Source organism: Eleutherodactylus coqui, chromosome 9 (assembly GCF_035609145.1).
Source record: "Eleutherodactylus coqui strain aEleCoq1 chromosome 9, aEleCoq1.hap1, whole genome shotgun sequence".
NCBI classification, from domain to species: Eukaryota; Metazoa; Chordata; class Amphibia; order Anura; family Eleutherodactylidae; genus Eleutherodactylus; species Eleutherodactylus coqui.
In genome coordinates this window covers 100,699,306-100,717,790 of record NC_089845.1, presented here as the reverse complement: position 1 = coordinate 100,717,790, position 18,485 = coordinate 100,699,306, and the positions used below count along the sequence as shown (strand labels likewise).

The 18,485-nt window shown below is 50.2% G+C and overlaps 1 protein-coding gene across 5 annotated transcripts in view; it reads right to left on the bottom strand.

Moving 5' to 3' along the window:
• Positions 1-4,447, bottom strand: part of MROH1 (maestro heat like repeat family member 1) — a 53,970-nt gene extending 49,523 nt beyond the window's left edge. For 2 of the 5 annotated variants that reach the window (XM_066578178.1, XM_066578181.1), the window contains exon 1: positions 1,332-1,533. The gene's annotated coding sequence lies outside the window, so the exon portion shown is untranslated. Of the gene's footprint in view, positions 1-1,331; positions 1,534-3,960; positions 3,983-4,332 lie in introns of those variants that run through there. The other 3 variants (XM_066578179.1, XM_066578180.1, XM_066578182.1) reach the window with 3 other exon arrangements.
• Between the last annotated feature and the right edge of the window lie 14,038 nt (positions 4,448-18,485).

The following is an 18,485-nucleotide window of genomic DNA, read 5'->3' as shown; positions in this document are numbered from 1 at the left end:
AAGAGCAAACAACTCTGCGGCTCACGCAGAGCGAAAGCAGCCTGCAGGGTGTCACAATCACCTACACATGATCAGATCACAAGACCCACTCACCCCTGGATGGCGGTCTCCGCCGAAATCCCCCTTGCCGCAGCACAGATCACAGCCTCCGCCAGAATCCCCTTGCCCCACAGCCTCCACCAAAATCCCCCTTGCCCCAAAACGGGCAACGGCCTCCAGCGGAATCCCCAGTGCCCCAAAACGGGCAACGGCCTCCAGCGGAATCCCCAGTGCCCCAAAACGGGCAACGGCCTCCAGCGGAATCCCCAGTGCCCCAAAACGGGCAACGGCCTCCAGCGGAATCCCCAGTGCCCCAAAACGGGCAACGGCCTCCAGCGGAATCCCCAGTGCCCCAAAACGGGCAACGGCCTCCAGCGGAATCCCCAGTGCCCCAAAACGGGCAACGGCCTCCAGCGGAATCCCCAGTGCCCCAAAACGGGCAACGGCCTCCAGCGGAATCCCCACTGCCCCAAAACGGGCAACGGCCTCCAGCGGAATCCCCACTGCCCCAAAACGGGCAACGGCCTCCAGCGGAATCCCCACTGCCCCAAAACGGGCAACGGCCTCCAGCGGAATCCCCACTGCCCCAAAACGGGCAACGGCCTCCAGCGGAATCCCCAGTGCCCCAAAACGGGCAACGGCCTCCAGCGGAATCCCCAGTGCCCCAAAACGGGCAACGGCCTCCAGCGGAATCCCCAGTGCCCCAAAACGGGCAACGGCCTCCAGCGGAATCCCCAGTGCCCCAAAACGGGCAACGGCCTCCAGCGGAATCCCCAGTGCCCCAAAACGGGCAACGGCCTCCAGCGGAATCCCCAGTGCCCCAAAACGGGCAACGGCCTCCAGCGGAATCCCCAGTGCCCCAAAACGGGCAACGGCCTCCAGCGGAATCCCCACTGCCCCAAAACGGGCAACGGCCTCCAGCGGAATCCCCACTGCCCCAAAACGGGCAACGGCCTCCAGCGGAATCCCCACTGCCCCAAAACGGGCAACGGCCTCCAGCGGAATCCCCACTGCCCCAAAACGGGCAACGGCCTCCAGCGGAATCCCCAGTGCCCCAAAACGGGCAACGGCCTCCAGCGGAATCCCCAGTGCCCCAAAACGGGCAACGGCATCCACCAGAATCCCCTTTGCCCCAACAAGGATAATAGCCTCCACCAGAATATCCTGTGCTTTAACACAGATCACAGCCTCCACCAGAATCCACCTTGCCACAACATAGATGACAGCCTCCACCAGAATCCCCCAGAGGTCACAGTCTTCTTGCACAGCCTCCCACTACAGTGCTAACTCACCCTTCACATCAGACACATACAATCTGGTGCTCCGCCGCACTGCACTATCTAGGAGGGACCTATAGTTCTGTTCATCCTGAGCTGCCCGATTGATGAATAGGTTTACATGTTCAGTGTACGGACAGCTGCGTCACCCTCTATATAGTAAAGGTGGCCAACGAAGAAACCTAAGATACATCCAACTGCAAGATGAAGTCTCCACAAGAGATGGCCGGAGGATTACCAGGAGGGATTGGTCTTTGGTGGAGGAGGGGGTGGACAGTTCTGTACAAACAAGCTGCGCAACTTCTAGATTTATAACCTTAGTGCAAACAGCAGAGGGGGAGGATGGGGGAGTTACACAGCCCGGGAGGCCGGGGCAATATGGGGAATGAGGAGCGCAACAGGATAATGTGGGGTCTAATCAGAGGCGACCGGGACAATATGGAGGACAACGGGTGCAAGGGCATAAAGGAGTTTAATCAGAGGAAGACGGGGACCTAAAGCAAATTGCATAGAAGACAGGCAACAAAGTAAAGTGTCAGATGTAACACATACAACCAGCTGCACAGTACTTCACCCTTACAGCCCTGTGGTGCCAGGTGGCATCTGCTTTGTTTTCTTGTAGATCAGTGGTGGCTGGCATTACCCATATCATCTTCTAGCTTTGTAGTGCCAGGCGTCACCCATATCATCTTATGTATTAGTGGTGCCTGGCATCACCCGACTCATCTTGTGCCTCATTGGTGCCAGGCGTCGCCTGTATCTTCTTAGGTATCAGCGGTGCCAGGCGTCGTCTGTATCTTCTTAGGTATCAGCGGTGCCAGGCGTCACCTGTATCTTCTTAGGTATCAGCGTTGCCAGGCGTCACCTGTATCTTCTTAGGTATCAGCGGTGCCAGGCGTCACCTGTATCTTCTTAGGTATCAGCGTTGCCAGGCGTCACCTGTATCTTCTTAGGTATCAGCGTTGCCAGGCGTCACCTGTATCTTCTTAGGTATCAGCGTTGCCAGGCGTCACCTGTATCTTCTTAGGTATCAGCGTTGCCAGGCGTCACCTGTATCTTCTTAGGTATCAGCGTTGCCAGGCGTCACCTGTATCTTCTTAGGTATCAGCGTTGCCAGGCGTCACCTGTATCTTCTTAGGTATCAGCGTTGCCAGGCGTCACCTGTATCTTCTTAGGTATCAGCGTTGCCAGGCGTCACCTGTATCTTCTTAGGTATCAGCGTTGCCAGGCGTCACCTGTATCTTCTTAGGTATCAGCGTTGCCAGGCGTCACCTGTATCTTCTTAGGTATCAGCGTTGCCAGGCGTCACCTGTATCTTCTTAGGTATCAGCGTTGCCAGGCGTCACCTGTATCTTCTTAGGTATCAGCGTTGCCAGGCGTCACCTGTATCTTCTTAGGTATCAGCGTTGCCAGGCGTCACCTGTATCTTCTTAGGTATCAGCGTTGCCAGGCGTCACCTGTATCTTCTTAGGTATCAGCGTTGCCAGGCGTCACCTGTATCTTCTTAGGTATCAGCGTTGCCAGGCGTCACCTGTATCTTCTTAGGTATCAGCGTTGCCAGGCGTCACCTATATCTTCTTAGGTATCAGCAGTGCTAGGCATCACCTATATCTTCTTAGGTATCAGTGGTGCCAGGCGTCACCTGTATCTGCTTAGGTATCAGTGGTGCCAGGCGTCATCTGTATCTGCTTAGGTATCAGTAGTGCCAGGCGTCACCTATATCTTCTTAGGTATCAGCGGTGCCAGGCGTCACATGTATCTGCTTAGGCATCACCGGTGCCAGGCGTCACCTATATCTTCTTAGGTATCAGCGGTGCCAGGCGTCACATGTATCTGCTTAGGCATCACCGGTGCCAGGCGTCACCTATATCTTCTTAGGTATCAGCGGTGCCAGGCATCACCTGTATCTGCTTAGGCATCAGCGGTGCCAGGCGTCACCTATATCTTCTTAGGTATCAGTGGTGCCAGGCATCACCTGTATCTGCTTAGGTATCAGTGGTGCCAGGCGTCCTGAGCAGCGTCCCACTTATTATTATTGCATGTTTGCTATCAATATAAACTATTGTACAACTACAAGAACCACATAAGGAATATACTGCAGGAGAAAATGAGGCTACAGGGAAAACCTGCATACAGGCTCGGAGCTGCCCTCTAGTGGACGTAATGTATGTGGGGGGGGGGGGGGGGGGGTCTATTGAAAGGTTAACCAGCTGTACGGGGACTCCGTGCACCATTCCATTCCCTTGAAATGGAGATGCCTTGTAGTATTCCTGGGGGTCTGGCGGGCACACTGGTATGCGGTAGGGATGTGCGGTACACGGACGGGAGCGCGGGAAGTACAGAATCAGCTTCTTTATAGCACCGCATCTTCTCTAATACCCACTGGAAGGTCCGATTATTGTACCTAAAGGAGAAAGGGGGTCAATACCCCTAAATATGTCACCGTGGAGTCAGCCCAAAAAAGGTGTGAGACGATCAGCATGCTGTAGGTGGTGCATACCGAACAAGCGCACGGCGCCCTGCAAGGTTGTTGGCTAGTCGTGGAATGACAGCGATCACCTGTTCACACCAGACGATGATTAATCAAACAGCAACTATTTGTAGGTGAACGGAAGCAACTAATGAACTAATTCTCACTCAGCACCTGGCTGGCGTTTACACGGAGCAGCTGTCACTTCCATTCGCTGTATCGACTGACTATTCGGACGACAGTTGCACAGGAATCCGAGAACGGGACCAGGATCATCAGCAGCGCCCCAGCTCCATCCGCACGACTCGCCAACACCTTAGATTTAAGGAAAGTCTCAAGAAAGACTCCAAGGCAAGAATGAGAAGGGGCAACTATCGGGATCTACAGTATTATAAGGGGAGGAGACCGTGCACTAGGGGACTGACAAGGGTGTAAGCCTACCTGATGACTGTCTCCACCCTATCCCACATATTGACCCTCCCATACTCCTGCCCCCAGCCCCCCGTTGCCCCCCATCTTCTGCTATTCTCCCCTCGCCAGTCTCACCTGTTCCTGCTGACAGCCACTCTCCGCAGCCTCCGGGTCTGATCATATGATCTTTCAGTACTGTTCCTGATTGGCTGTCATATCTGAATGGGCGTGGCCAACAGAATCCACGATCGGACCACGAGACAGTGCCTGGGGCTGTGTGTTTATCATGAGCATGTGATCTCCGCGCAGGACACTTACGAGCCGTCTGTTGGTCGCCTCTGCACATGACGGCGGCCATGTTTCTGGTGGGCTCTCGTTATATCTCAATGATAGAGGCTGCTGGCAGTCTCCTAGCCCCTCGAAGAGACTTACACTGCGGTATCAATTTTATGACACGGCTCGGAAGTGGGGACCGCACACGGGGATGACAGAGGTTCAGATTACACTTCAAAGCTGCCCTGTTGTGTTTGTGTTAATAAAGTTTTTTAGTTGTGTGGCGCATGCGCAGATTGATTGTGGCCTGGTCTCCGGGTGAAGCCACGGTGTGGAGTAAATACCGGGATGAGGGTGCCGGGGGTGCGGAGGAGGCCGGACAGCAGGTAAGTGGAGCGTCTTTTCCAGTGCCAGTGATCTCACTGTGTGCGGAGCTACAAGAATAGGGGCCAACAACCAGAGGGGGCGTCCTGTCATTTCCTGACCCCCCGCCCCTACAGAGCCTGCAGCCCCCACTAATGTCCTGACAACCAGAGGTGGAGTAACTGTGGCTGACCCCCTCATATCCTGGAGCTCCACCACTGACCCCGCAGAGACGGGATCCCCCACCACTGACCCCGCAGATATGGGAGACGGGACCCCCCCCTCACCACTGACCCCGCAGGTATGGGAGACGGGACCACCCACCACTGACCCCGCAGATATGGGAGACGGGACCCCCCCACCACCACCACTGACCCCGCAGATATGGGAGACGGGACCCCACCACCACTGACCCCGCAGATATGGGAGACGGGACCCCACCACCACTGACCCCGCAGATATGGGAGACGGGACCCCACCACCACCACTGACCCCGCAAATATGGGAGACGGGACCCCACCACCACCACTGACCCCGCAAATATGGGAGACGGGACCCCACCACCACCATTGACCCTGCAGATATGGGAGACGGGACCCCACCACCACCACTGACCCCGTAGATATGGGAGACGGGACCCCACCACCACCACTGACCCTGTAGATATGGGAGACGGGACCCCACCACCACCATTGACCCTGTAGATATGGGAGACGGGACCCCACCACCACCACTGACCCCGTAGATATGGGAGACGGGACCCTCACCACTGACCCCGCAGATATGGGAGACGGGACCCCCCACCACTGACCCCGCAGATATGGGAGACGGGACCCCCTCACCGCTAACCAAACTAATCAGACGCAGAGTGATAATGCACCAACAGCACTGACCACATGGAGAGTGGAGCCTCAACAACTGACCCGAAAATCAGAGGCGGAGTATTTGGGATCAACTTTTCATTTCTTGAATTCCCTACCACTGACTCCATAGAAAGTGGGTTCCCCTTTACTGACTCCATAAAGCCTGGACCCCCACTGACAATTAGAGGTGGAGTAACTGTCTAACCCCTCATCTCCTGGAGCCCCAATACTAACTCTGAGAGATGCGACTCCCACTACTAACCCGACAATCGGACGCAGAGTAACAGTGCACCAACAGCACTGACCCCATGGAGAGTGGAGCCCCCACAACTGACCTGACAACCAGAGGCAGAGTGATTGGGACTGACTTGTCATTTCCTGAATCCCACTACCACAGACCCCATAGAGCCTAGAGCCCCCACCAATGACATGGTAACCAGAAGTGGAGTAGCTCTGGTTGACCCGTCATCTCCTGAAGTCCTACTACTGACTTTGCAGAGACTACATACCCCACAGAGATGGGTCCCCCACTAGCAACTTGAGATGGATTGACTGTGACAGACTCCTCATTTTGTGGTCCCTACCAACTGATCCCACATAGACTGCACCCTCCACGCTATTGACCCCATGGAGACTGAACCCCCTACCACTGACCCAACAGAGACTACAGCCCTCCACCATTGACCCCATAAAGGCTGCAATATTGTGGAGGGTGCAGCCTGTGTAGAATGATCGTAACTAACCACTCGTTTTTTGGATCACCTCTGCAGAGACTGGACCCCCAACACTACTGACCTTCATGGTGACCTCACCTCATTATGGACCCAGCACAGTCACTGAGCCTCCCCCCACTAATGACCTCACAGAGATTGAGCCCCCCCCCTTGCATATTTGGTATTTCAGCCACACTTCAGTAGCGGTGAGCGATTCCAGCGACCTGATTGGTTGTTGGGGACACCCCCCACCCCCCCTTTGGAGATGTGCACGAGTGCTACTTCACGAGACCGGCGGGGGGTTAGGTTTAGGGTTAAGTTTAGGGTTTGGGTTTAGAGTTAGGGTTTAGGCTTGGGCTTAGTTGCCGACCCTCCTACGGCCCTGCTGCTGCTTATTTAACGGACCGGCCACTCGTGCACATCTCCAAAGGGGGTGTGTGTCCCCAACAACCAATCAGGTCGCTGGAATCGCTCACCGCTACTGAAGTGCAGCTGAAATACCAAATATGCCCCCCCTCTACCCAAACTACTGAACTTCCTGGCTTTAAGCTTCCGTTTTGTCTTCTGTGTACAGGTGTCTCCCCTCCGTCCGCTCCGACTCTTCATGCACCAAGCGGAGATTTCAAGAGGATGATGAGTGAGTCTTAGGCTGATAATCGTGTTATTGTTCGGACCCTCCTGTCATCGACTGGTGGTGCAAGAGGGTCTGATCAGGCTAGCCCTCCTGGAGATCTCTAACCTGTGGAGGGCAATGACCTGTTCTATGTATCTGCTGCTACCACATGACCCATGCTATATTTATGGACTGTATCTGCTCCTCCCATATGAACTGTATCTGTACCTCTCACATGATCCCTGTTGTATGTACTGACTGTATCTGTTACCACTTGACCATGTTATATGTATAGCCTACTTCATTGTATGCTTATTTTCCTTTGCCTACGCTGCAGGGGTCCCGCCATGAAGCTTTACATGTCTGAGGATGCAGTGTCCGCTTGTCTTCAGCGCCTGAGTCTAGAGAACGACCACAGTTATGGAGGAAACGGCCTCCCTAAGATGCCACTACTGCAAGACCGTCAGGACGCAGGAAGAAGGTGAGGAAGGAAGACTGATCTGTATGGTCTATATACCTCACTTGTATCAACACCTTCCTCCTCTGCACCTCCATGTTTCTTGCATCTTATCTGCAATACATCCTCTGCTTTTCCTTTCAATCTACACCTTTTCCTCCTACACTGCTGTTACTCCTCTCCTGCATCTCCTCTTAGTCTACACCCCTCCTCCGCTGCACTTCCTTCTCTGCTTTTGCTCCTTTGTACCTCCTCCTTCTTCCTCTGCTGCTACTCCTCTGCCCTTCCTCCTTCTTCGTCCTCTGCAAATCTTCTCTCCTCTGCACATCTTCTCTCCTCTGCACATCTTCTCTCCTCTGCACATCTTCTCTCCTCTGCACATCTTCTCTCCTGTGCTCTCAGCACCGTCTTGTGTTTCCTCTCCCTGCAGCTCCCCTGATAGCAGCTCAGAAGATGAGAACGTTATTGTGGATCCTGGAGATTTCTGTATGAGCAGTTGTAAGGTGATGAGTGTCTGTCCGCTCCTGGAGGAAAAGCTGAGGGACCCTCGTCCAGAAAGCGTCATTCCCGAGAGTCTTCTTCATTCACTGTGAGGACTGAATACCTCCTGCCATGGTTTACTGTACTGTGTTTAGAAGCAGAAAGCCCAGCTGCTGCCAACTGATCCTTGTACCATGTCTATACTTGGCTGCTTCCCGCTGCCCGATCCCTGTGTAGGACTGTCTGTACTTGGCTGCTTCCTGCTGCCCATTTGGTCCCTGCATGGTGTATTGTATTGGACTGTCTATACTCGGCTGCTGCTCGACGATCCCTGTACTGTGTATAGGACTGTCTGTTCTCTGCTGCTGGCCGCTGCCCACCGATCCCTGTACCATGTCTAGGACTGTCTATGCACTACTGGTCCCTGTACCATGTCTAGGACTGTCTATGCACTACTGGTCCCTGTACCATGTATAGGAGTGTCTATGCTCGGCTGCCTGTTGGTCTCTGCATGGTGTATAGGACTGTCTGTGCTTTAATGGTCCCTGGAATCTGTATTACTGGTTATCTACACATTCTGAAATAGCTGAGATGAAACTGTAATATCACATCACTGCCCTCTCCCCCAGGTGTGTCTGTTATGAGGGTCTTGCTGGGTGTATACTCCCCTTACAGCAGATATGATGGACCTGTGCAATGCATAGAGCTCCCCTTCTGCTCCCTCCTTGGGGTCTATTACAGGTGTGAGCCCTGCCGTGACGGTTCCCGATGAGTCCTGACCTCAGAGTATCAGGTTGGTTACAGACGTACAAGAGAGTAGATCTGCACACGGGATGATTTGGTATGAGGGGCACTTACTTTTGCACAGGGGTGATGTAGAAATTACTAATTCTCTTCCTGTATCATGTTATTTCTCTGGCTGCTGCACTACCTCTTGGGAGCTCTGCTATGGTTGGGGGAGTGGGGGTTACACCATCTGGGTACGGTCTACTTCTCTATTCTTACCACGGTCAGTAACCTTCTCTGATTTTCCCCAGGACTTCTCCATGTTTGGAACTTGTCCTCTGGTCGCCCCCATCAGGTCCCATCCATCAACTTCTGCGCTCTCTGGCTGGGCGGGACGAGGCGAGCTGCAGGAAGAACGGGCACGAGGCAGATGAGAGGATGGAGCTGTGAGTCTGGCGCACAAGGACAACTGAGGATTAATTTGTGCTGATGTTTCTGTGTCCATCTGTATTGTGTGACACCTCATTGTAATGTGATTTATGTTTTATATGATGTCACCAGTGTGAGGTGTTCCAGGTGGGAGGAGTTATGAGACATGTACACGCCCTCTGCCTGGAGACTCCACCCACGGCAGGGTAACACAGGGAGCTATAAGAAGCTATAAGACAGTAGTGTAATACGGGATAAACCTCTGTGGATCAGTGGTGTCGGTGGCGTGCAGAGGCTTCTCCATGGGTGACATACATCTGACTGCAGGGGCCGACCAATCCTGAGGTTCACCTTAGTTCTGCTCCACCTGTACAATGTCTGCTCTAAAAGGTCTAGTAAGTCATGCTGTAATCTGTTCATAACCGTATGCTGCAGCGTGCGGTGCTGGATGTGTCATACATAAGGCACGGGGATAGGAAACCACAACTAATGGATAATCCTAGAGACGGTGCACGATGTAAACACGATATGCATTTGGGTATATAAGTATGTACCTCCTCATAGTCCTGCAGAGAACCACAAGATCAGGACTACAGGTGCAGTTGGGGATAAGGAGTTTTTCTTTTTTATTGCAGGCCGAGTTGCACTTTTAGCGCCTTTCTGGGACGCTGTTATACATTATTATTTGAATCCATGCTACTGTGGATATCAGACGTGTCTATTATGTTCTATCATAATATGTGCATTCAATAAACGTTATTTATTGTGTCACTTGTAAACCAGAGCTATCTTTTTCTGCTTTTGATATTGGATGATTCAGGCAGCAGCGGATGTAAAATCCTCTCATTTATCATGTAATCAGGAAGAGCACCGTTTACACGTCCAGCACATGTACATTAGTCATATATAGAAAATCTACTAATAAAAAAACAGCAAAAACTCAATTTCTCACTTGTATCACTGGACAGCAAGGATAGCGGGTATAACTGCTGCCAGGACGACACTAAACCAAGTGTTCACTCGTCCTGCAGAAACTGAGGGCAGACTTCTGAAGACAAAGAGGAACAGGGCAACCTGAGCGCTAGATGATCCACCTGCCGACAAGGGGGGCACCCAGTGCTCTTGCCTGCACCCCTCCATCCAGCAATCTCTTACAACTGCGCAAGAGACACTGAAGGGGCAACCCTGCTGCTTCTCCAGGACAGATGAAATGAAGAGGAAAATAATAGGGTAAGTATGCTAGGACTATCCCACACTGATCCTGGTATGTATTACACTCACTATTCTGTTTCCAAGTTACATCCTGTATTAAACTCCAGAGCTGCACTCACTATTCTGCTGCTGGAGTCACTATATGTGCATTACTTATCCTATACCGATCTGCGTTACAGCCTGTACTATTCTCCACAGGTGCACTCGTTACTAAGTAGCTTTTGTGTTGAAATCTCCCAGCATTCCTTGCTTTTCCATTGTCTTACTCTGGTTAATTGCATTCTGGGAGTTGGGGTCTTTACAGAGAGTTATGTTATAACATAGTATGTTAGGCTGAAAGAAGACAATGTCCATCTAGTTTAGCCTGTTTCCACCCCCCTCCTTGTTGATGAGGCAGAAGCCAATTCAGCCCATTTTGGGGGAAACTAATCCTTCCTGACTCCATAATCGCAGTCAGAATAATCCCTGGATCAATGTTTGAATGTTCCTACTTGACTCCAAGATCCGGATCAACAACCCTGCTGATTATTTAATGTCTATATCCTGTAATATCACAGCAGTCTAGAAACGCATCTAGTCCCCTCTTAAACGCTTATTGATTTTCCCATCACCATGTCCTCAGGCAGAGAGTTTCACAGTCTCACTGCTCTTACAGTAAAGAACCCCCTTCTGTGTTGGTGATGGAACCTTCTTTCCTCTAACCACAGCGGATGTCCTCTTGTTACAGTCGCAGTCCTGGGTATAAGCAGATCATGGGAGAGATCCTTGTATTGTCCCCTAATGTATTTATACATAGTTATTTGGTCGCCCCTTAACCGTCTTCTTTCCAGGGTGAATAATCCCAATTTTGATAGCCTCTCTGGGTATTCCAGTCCTCTCATTCCATTTATTAATTTAGTTGCCCTTCTTTGAACCCCTTCAAGCACTGCAACATCTTTCCTGAGCACCGGTGACCAGAACTGTACGCAGTATTCCATGTGAGGCCTGAAAAGTGCCTTATATAGTGGAAGAGTAATGTTCTCCTCCCTCGCCCCTATACCTCTTTTAATGCACCCCAAGACTTTATTAGCCTTTGCAGCAGCTGACTGGCATTGGTTACTCCAGTTTAGTCTACAATCCACTAGTACCCCCAGGTCTTTTTCTATATCACTTTTCCCTAGCAGTACCCCATTTAGTGTATATTGGTGATATCCTTTTCTGCTGCCCATGTGTAAAACCTTACATTTATCAATATTGAACTTAATTTGCCATTTTTCTACCCAAGCCCCCAGCTTATCTAGGTCCATTTGCAGCCGTATATTGTCCTCTGTAGTAATATTGATCTTGTATATTTTTGTATCATCTGCAATTGATATTTTACTGTGCAGTCCCTCTATCACGTCATTGATAAATACATTGAACAGAATGGGGCCTAATGCTGAACCCTGTGGCACCCCGCTAGCAACGGTGGCCCAATCAGAGTATGAACCATTTACCACCATCCTCTACTTTTTTTTTTTTATCCCCAAGCCAGTACTTTACCCAACTACACACGTTTTCGCCCAGACTGAGCGGTCTCATTTTATATATCGGCCTATTATGCGGCACGGTGTCAAATGCTTTAGAGAAATCCAGATGTACAAGATCAATAGACTCTTCCAGGTCATGCCTAGAACTTTCTACATTGTATAAGCTGATCAAATTGGTCTGACATGATTGACCCTCTCATGAACCCATGCTGGTGAGGAGTTACACTGTTGTTTTCCTTGAGGTACTCTTCGATGGCATCTGTCAGAAACCCCTCGAATATTTTCCCAATCATTGAAGTGAGACTTACCGGCCTGTAACCAGCTCTTTTTTTTTAGACCCCAGTGGTACAACCCCGGTTTCAATAGAGTCCTTAAAGGGGTTGTCCCGCGGCAGCAAGTGGGTCTATACACTTCTGTATGGCCATATTAATGCACTTTGTAATGTACATTGTGCATTAATTATGAGCCATACAGAAGTTATAAGAAGTTTTTCACTTACCTGCTCCGTTGCTAGCATCCTCGTTTCCATGGAGCCGACTAATTTTTGCCGTCTAATGGCCAAATTAGCCGCGCTTGCGCAGTCCGGGTCTTCTTCTTATCTCAATGGGGCTCCGTGTAGCTCCGCCCCGTCACGTGCCGATTCCAGCCAATCAGGAGGCTGGAATCGGCAATGGACCGCACAGAAGCCCTGCGGTCCACCGAGGGAGAAGATGCCGGCGGCCATCTTCAGCCGGTAAGTAAGAAGTCACCGGAGCGCGGGGATTCAGGTAAGCGCTGTGCGGATTTTTCTTTAGGGGGGGGGTTGAAAAAAAAAATGTTTCGCGCGGGACAACCCCTTTAAATATTAAAAATAGTGGTCTATCACGTCATTTCGTTCCCTTAGAACCCTTTTGTAACCGACTGCATTTCCTTCTGTGTTAGCCAGGTGATATTTAGCGGGGGGGGGGGGGGGGGGTCATTTTATGCCCTGCATCTCATGTGACCTTTCTTTTTCATTTGTGAATACACCTGAGAAAAAACTATTTAACCCATTAAGGACTAGCCGTCTCGTGAGATCTCTCTCACTCTCTCCCCCGCTACCCCCCAACAGCCCCCGCCCCCTTATTTCTCATAGTAAATTCCCAAAAATGTCTGGTCCTTAAGGTACAAAACAGCTTGGCCCTTAAGGGGTTAATAGATTCACCTTCCCTTATCATCTTCCATGATTTCTCCTGCATTATTAAAGGGCCAGTGCTTTCAGTGCAGATCCTTTTACCGTTTATATAACTGAAAAATAGTGTAGGCTTATTTTTGCTCTCTTTGGTAATCAGTCTCTCTGCTTCCTCTTTAGCGGTTTTGATCTTTACTTTGATCTTTACTTTACATAACTTGTTTTCTTCCTGTATGTATTTAGCGCTTCTTCACTGCCTTCTTATTTTAATCATTTAAACACTTTATTTTTTTCGTTTATTGCCTCCCTTACAGTCTTGTCGAGCCACATTGGTTTCCTTCTACTTGTAGTTCTTTTATTTGTAAGGGGTATAAACTGCTCACATGAGGTATTTAGGAATTTTTTAACTCCTCCCATTTGTTGCCTGTACTGTTATTTTTGAGGACATTGTCCCATTTCATGTTGCCAAGAGTAATTCTGAGCTGGTCAAATTTTGCTTTAAAGTTTAGTTTTTTTGTTGTTCCATGATAAAGCTTCCTATTGAATGACAGTTGGAAATTAATTCTAGTGTGGTCACTGTTTCCCAAGTGTCCCGTGGGCTGCATTCACACGAACGTATATCGGCTCGGTTTTCACGCCGAGCCAATATACGTCGTCCTCATTTGCGGGGGGGGGGGGGGGATGGAAGAGCCAGGAGCAGGAACTGAGCTCTCGCCCCATCTCTGCCTCCTCTCCACCCCCTCTCCGCCCCTCTGCACTATTTGCAATGAGAAGAGGCGGGACGGGGGCGGGGGCTAATTCGCAGATGAGGACGACGTATATCGGCTCGGTGTGAAAACTGAGCCGATATACGTTCATGTGAATGCAGCCTTAACCTGCACCGCCGTGATTCTGTCTGGTTTGTTAGTCAATAATAAGTCCAGAGTGGCCCTCCCTCTAGTCGGCTGCTGCACAAGTTGGGTAATGTATTTCTCCAATACCATCTCTATGCTGACGACACCCAACTATACACCTCCTCTCGTGAGATCTCTGGACCATTCCTCCAAAATATCACCGACTGTCTGTCCGCTGTCTCTAACACTATGTCCTCCCTTTTTCTCAAACTAAACCTCTCTAAAACTGACCTCCTTGTCTTTCCACCTTCTAACCGACCTCCCCTCAACATCTCCATTCCAGTGTCTGACACCATCATAACCCCCCGACGGCATGCCCGATGCCTTGGGGTCACACTGGACTCTGACCTCTCCTTTACCCCCCATATCCAATCTCTGGCCCAAACATGCCATATGCACCTCAGAAATATTGCTAAAATACGTCCGTTCCTAACCACGGACACGCTAAAGACGCTCGTGGTTGCGCTCATCCACTCCCGGCTTGACTACTGCAACTCGCTACTCATTGGCCTCCCCCGCACTAGACTCGCTCCGCTCCAATCCATACTAAATGCAGCAGCTAGACTCATTTTTCTATCCAGTCGTTATTCAGACGCCTCTGCATTATGCCAGTCGCTGCATTGGCTGCCCATCCACTGCAGAACTAAATTTAAACTCCTCTGCCTCACTCACAAAGCTCTGCATGGCACTGCGCCACCATACATCACCTCCCTCCTGTCAGTACACCACCCAGCCCGCTCACTCCGATCGGCTAACACCCTCAGACTAAACACCCCTGTAATACGAACCTCTCATGCTCGCCTACAGGACTTCACCAGAGCAGCACCCATCCTCTGGAACGCTCTACCCCAAGGCATCCGGACAATTCCCGATGCACGAAATTTCAGACGTGCCTTAAAAACGCACCTCTTCAGGGAAGCATACCAAATCTCCTGACCTAGTCCCTCGCCCCTCCCTATGGTGCTCCACCCTGTTTGCCTTCTGATAAATGATCTGTACATAAAATTTACTACTGCCTATGTTCCCCAACCCCTGCACCTCCTGTACCACCCTCAACCCATTTGTGTCTAACCCAATGTACCTTATATTGTAATTGTTGTATTGTTTTGCATTTATCCATGCCTGAAAGCGCTGCGGAATAAGTTGGCGCTATACAAATAAAGATTATTATTATATTATAGTTGTTCTCAAGAACTTGTCACCCTTGTGAGATTTGCAGGTTTCGTCTTCCTATATTATATCCGGATAATTAAAGTCTCCTATAATAATTACTTCATTGCAGTTCTCCCTGTATAGTAGAAGCTCAGCTGTTGGTGTCCCTGTCCACAAGGCTGCTGTGTGTAGACTATAATCTGCAGAGTGCAGTGGGTATAGTAGTATCTGGGTGGGGGGATGTCTACATCCACATTCTTCTCACAGAATACTGCTTCTTCGGATGTGGTAATGCTCAAGTTTGGCATGTAACATAAATGACTGTAATATGCACCCCCATCTCGCAGTACATGCCAACATCTGATAAGAGTAGTGAAGCATGTGTGGCTACTTTTGATGTGATTTGGTGGGTACGTGATTATGTGCCTCCATATTATTCCCCTTCCCAGTGGGACAGACACAGCAGGTGTTGAGATTCATGTTTTATTCAGGAAAAGAGAATTACAAAACACATTGTGTCTGTACAGGATAACAGTGCAGCGGCCCTTTAAATAAAGTCCTCTTCTTCGGGCAATGGAGGGCGCAGTGTGGCTGCTATCACAGTGATAGAACTTAGATCACCTAAAGTAGCTAATCAGGAGCACTTCTAGTGTGAGGGCTGATACATCGCAGCTAAATATCTCTAAACCCATTACATTGTGATTATACTCCAGTCACATCCAGAGCTGCAGTCACATTACTGCTGTGGTTACAATGAGGTAGAAATAGAACTCAGTGTGTTTCCAAAAGCAAACAAAACTTTAAAAGCGGCTCTGCATGTGAATGGAGTATAAGACGTGAGGTGACTCGCAGTATGAGTACATAACCCAGTAAAACACAGAATTTACAAAGTTAATTAGCTTTTTACGAAGATTAAGTAGCGACATAATCTTCATCCTGAACACCCCCGCCGCTGCGCCCTCCTCTGGTTGTCTTGTTATCAGTGCAGCACAGAAATATAGAGGCTCCTGACAGTATAAGTATTGCATGCTCCTAGCACCTATAGGGTTAATATAGCACCACTCAGGGTTAAGTGTCCCGGTGTGTAATCAGGTGACATATTGAGTCTTGCAGCAACTGTCACTCAGATCAGATCAGGTCTCTGCTTATTACTCTTTAGCTCAATGTCAACCAGGAAAATGGAATATAAGATCCTCCCATCACATATAGACAGTGGGGCTCAGTATATGACATCTCAACCCAGTAGACAGCAGGGTCCAGTATATCTGATGACTTGCCTACATGTAGGTAGTCTGATCTGCTAAATGACAAATGTAGACATCAGTATATGATCCATTCCACCACCACTAATAGACAGTGGAGCCCGCTATATAATACTTTCCCCCCACCCATATCTATAAAATAGGGCTGAATGCATGATGCTCCCCCCACACACATGTAGACACTGGGGCCTCGTTTATCATCCCTCCTGTCATCAAGTGGAGACAGTGGGGCCCATCATTGTGGTAATATACATACGTTCCACTGTTCAGCAAACTTCACCAGAGCCAAAGCTACACTCAGCACACCCCCAACCTAATTCTTTCCATTACAAGCTTGCAGTAGGAAGAGTGTGGGCCGGAGAGGACAAAAGGGTTTACAGGAGGGTAGAGGGGTCTGGAGGACTCATTCAGTGTATCACTTGCCGGCTCCACTTCTTCTCCTCTCCCCCTTGCTTTTGGGGTTCCTCGGTTCTCTCCTTTTTTTCTCTCTACACAGACCCTATTGGACAAACTATCAGCAGATTTGGCTTTCAGTCTCGTCTTTACACTTATGACACCCAGTTATATACCTCTTCCCACAATATCACCCCTCTCACTACTACAAAACCCCAGTGAGTGTCTCTACACCATGTCCTCTTTATCTGACCTTATTGTGTTTCCACCATCTATTAACAGACCAGATCCTAATATTTCTATCTCAGTGTATGGCACTACCATAACTCCTCAGCAGCACACCCGCCGTCTTGGGTCATGTAGGACTCTAATCTTTCCTTTAATCCCTATATTCAATCACTTGCACGCTCATGTCACCTGCAGCTCTGCCCTTCTCTTGCTGTTGCCCTGATCCATTCTAATCCTGACTCCTTTGACTACTGATCATCTTCCCTTCACTAAATTTATCCCTCTCTAATCCATGCAGGATGCAGCAGTCAGGTTCATCTTTCTGTCCTATATTAATGCCTTCACCCTGTGTCAGTCACCGCAACGATGCCTCCACCCTGTGTCAGTCACCGCAACGATGCCTCCACCCTGTGTCAGTCACCGCAACGATGCCTCCACCCTGTGTCAGTCACCGCAACGATGCCTCCACCCTGTGTCAGTCACCGCAACGATGCCTCCACCCTGTGTCAGTCACCGCAACGATGCCTCCACCCTGTGTCAGTCACCGCAACGATGCCTCCACCCTGTGTCAGTCACCGCAACGATGCCTCCACCCTGTGTCAGTCACCGCAACGATGCCTCCACCCTGTGTCAGTCACCGCAACGATGCCTCCACCCTGTGTCAGTCACCGCAACGATGCCTCCACCCTGTGTCAGTCACCGCAACGATGCCTCCACCCTGTGTCAGTCACCGCAACGATGCCTCCACCCTGTGTCAGTCACCGCAACGATGCCTCCACCCTGTGTCAGTCACCGCACCGATGCCTCCATCCTGTGTCAGTCACTGCATCGATGCCTGTACAATTTACTGTATTGATGCCTCCACTCTGTGTCAGTCACTGCATCAATGCCTGTACAATTCACTTCATCAAGCCTCGACCCTGTGTCAGTCACTGCATCAATGCCACCAACCTGTACCAGTCACTACTTCAATGCCTGTACAATTCACTTCAGTGATGCCTCCACCCTGTGTCAGTCACTGCATCGATGCCTCCACCCTGTATCAGTCACTGCATTGATGCCACCACCCAGTGTCAGTCACTTTATTAATGCCTCCACACTGTACCATTCACTGCACAGATGCTTCCACTCTGTATCAGCCACTACATCGATGCCTGCACCCTGTGCCAGTCACTGCACTGATGCCTCCACCGTGAAGGCATTGCACTGGTGTATCTACCCTGTGCCAATCACTGCACCGATGCCTCCACCCTGTGCCAGTCACTGCACCAATGTATCTACCCTGTGTCAGTCCAGTCCCTGCACAGATGCCTTCACCCTATGCCAGTCACTGCACTCGTGCCTTTATCCTGCGCCAGTCACTACACTGATGCCTCTACCCTGTGCCAGTCACTACACCGATGCCTCCACTCTGTACCAGTCTCTACACAGATGCCTCTACTCTGTAGTAGTCATTGCATCATTAACTATAGAATAGAATTTTACTCATGACTCTCATCCATAAAGCTCTCCTCAGTGCTGCACTTCCCTGTATCTCCTCATCTCTTTCTGCCACTAAACCTGTGCTCTCTGA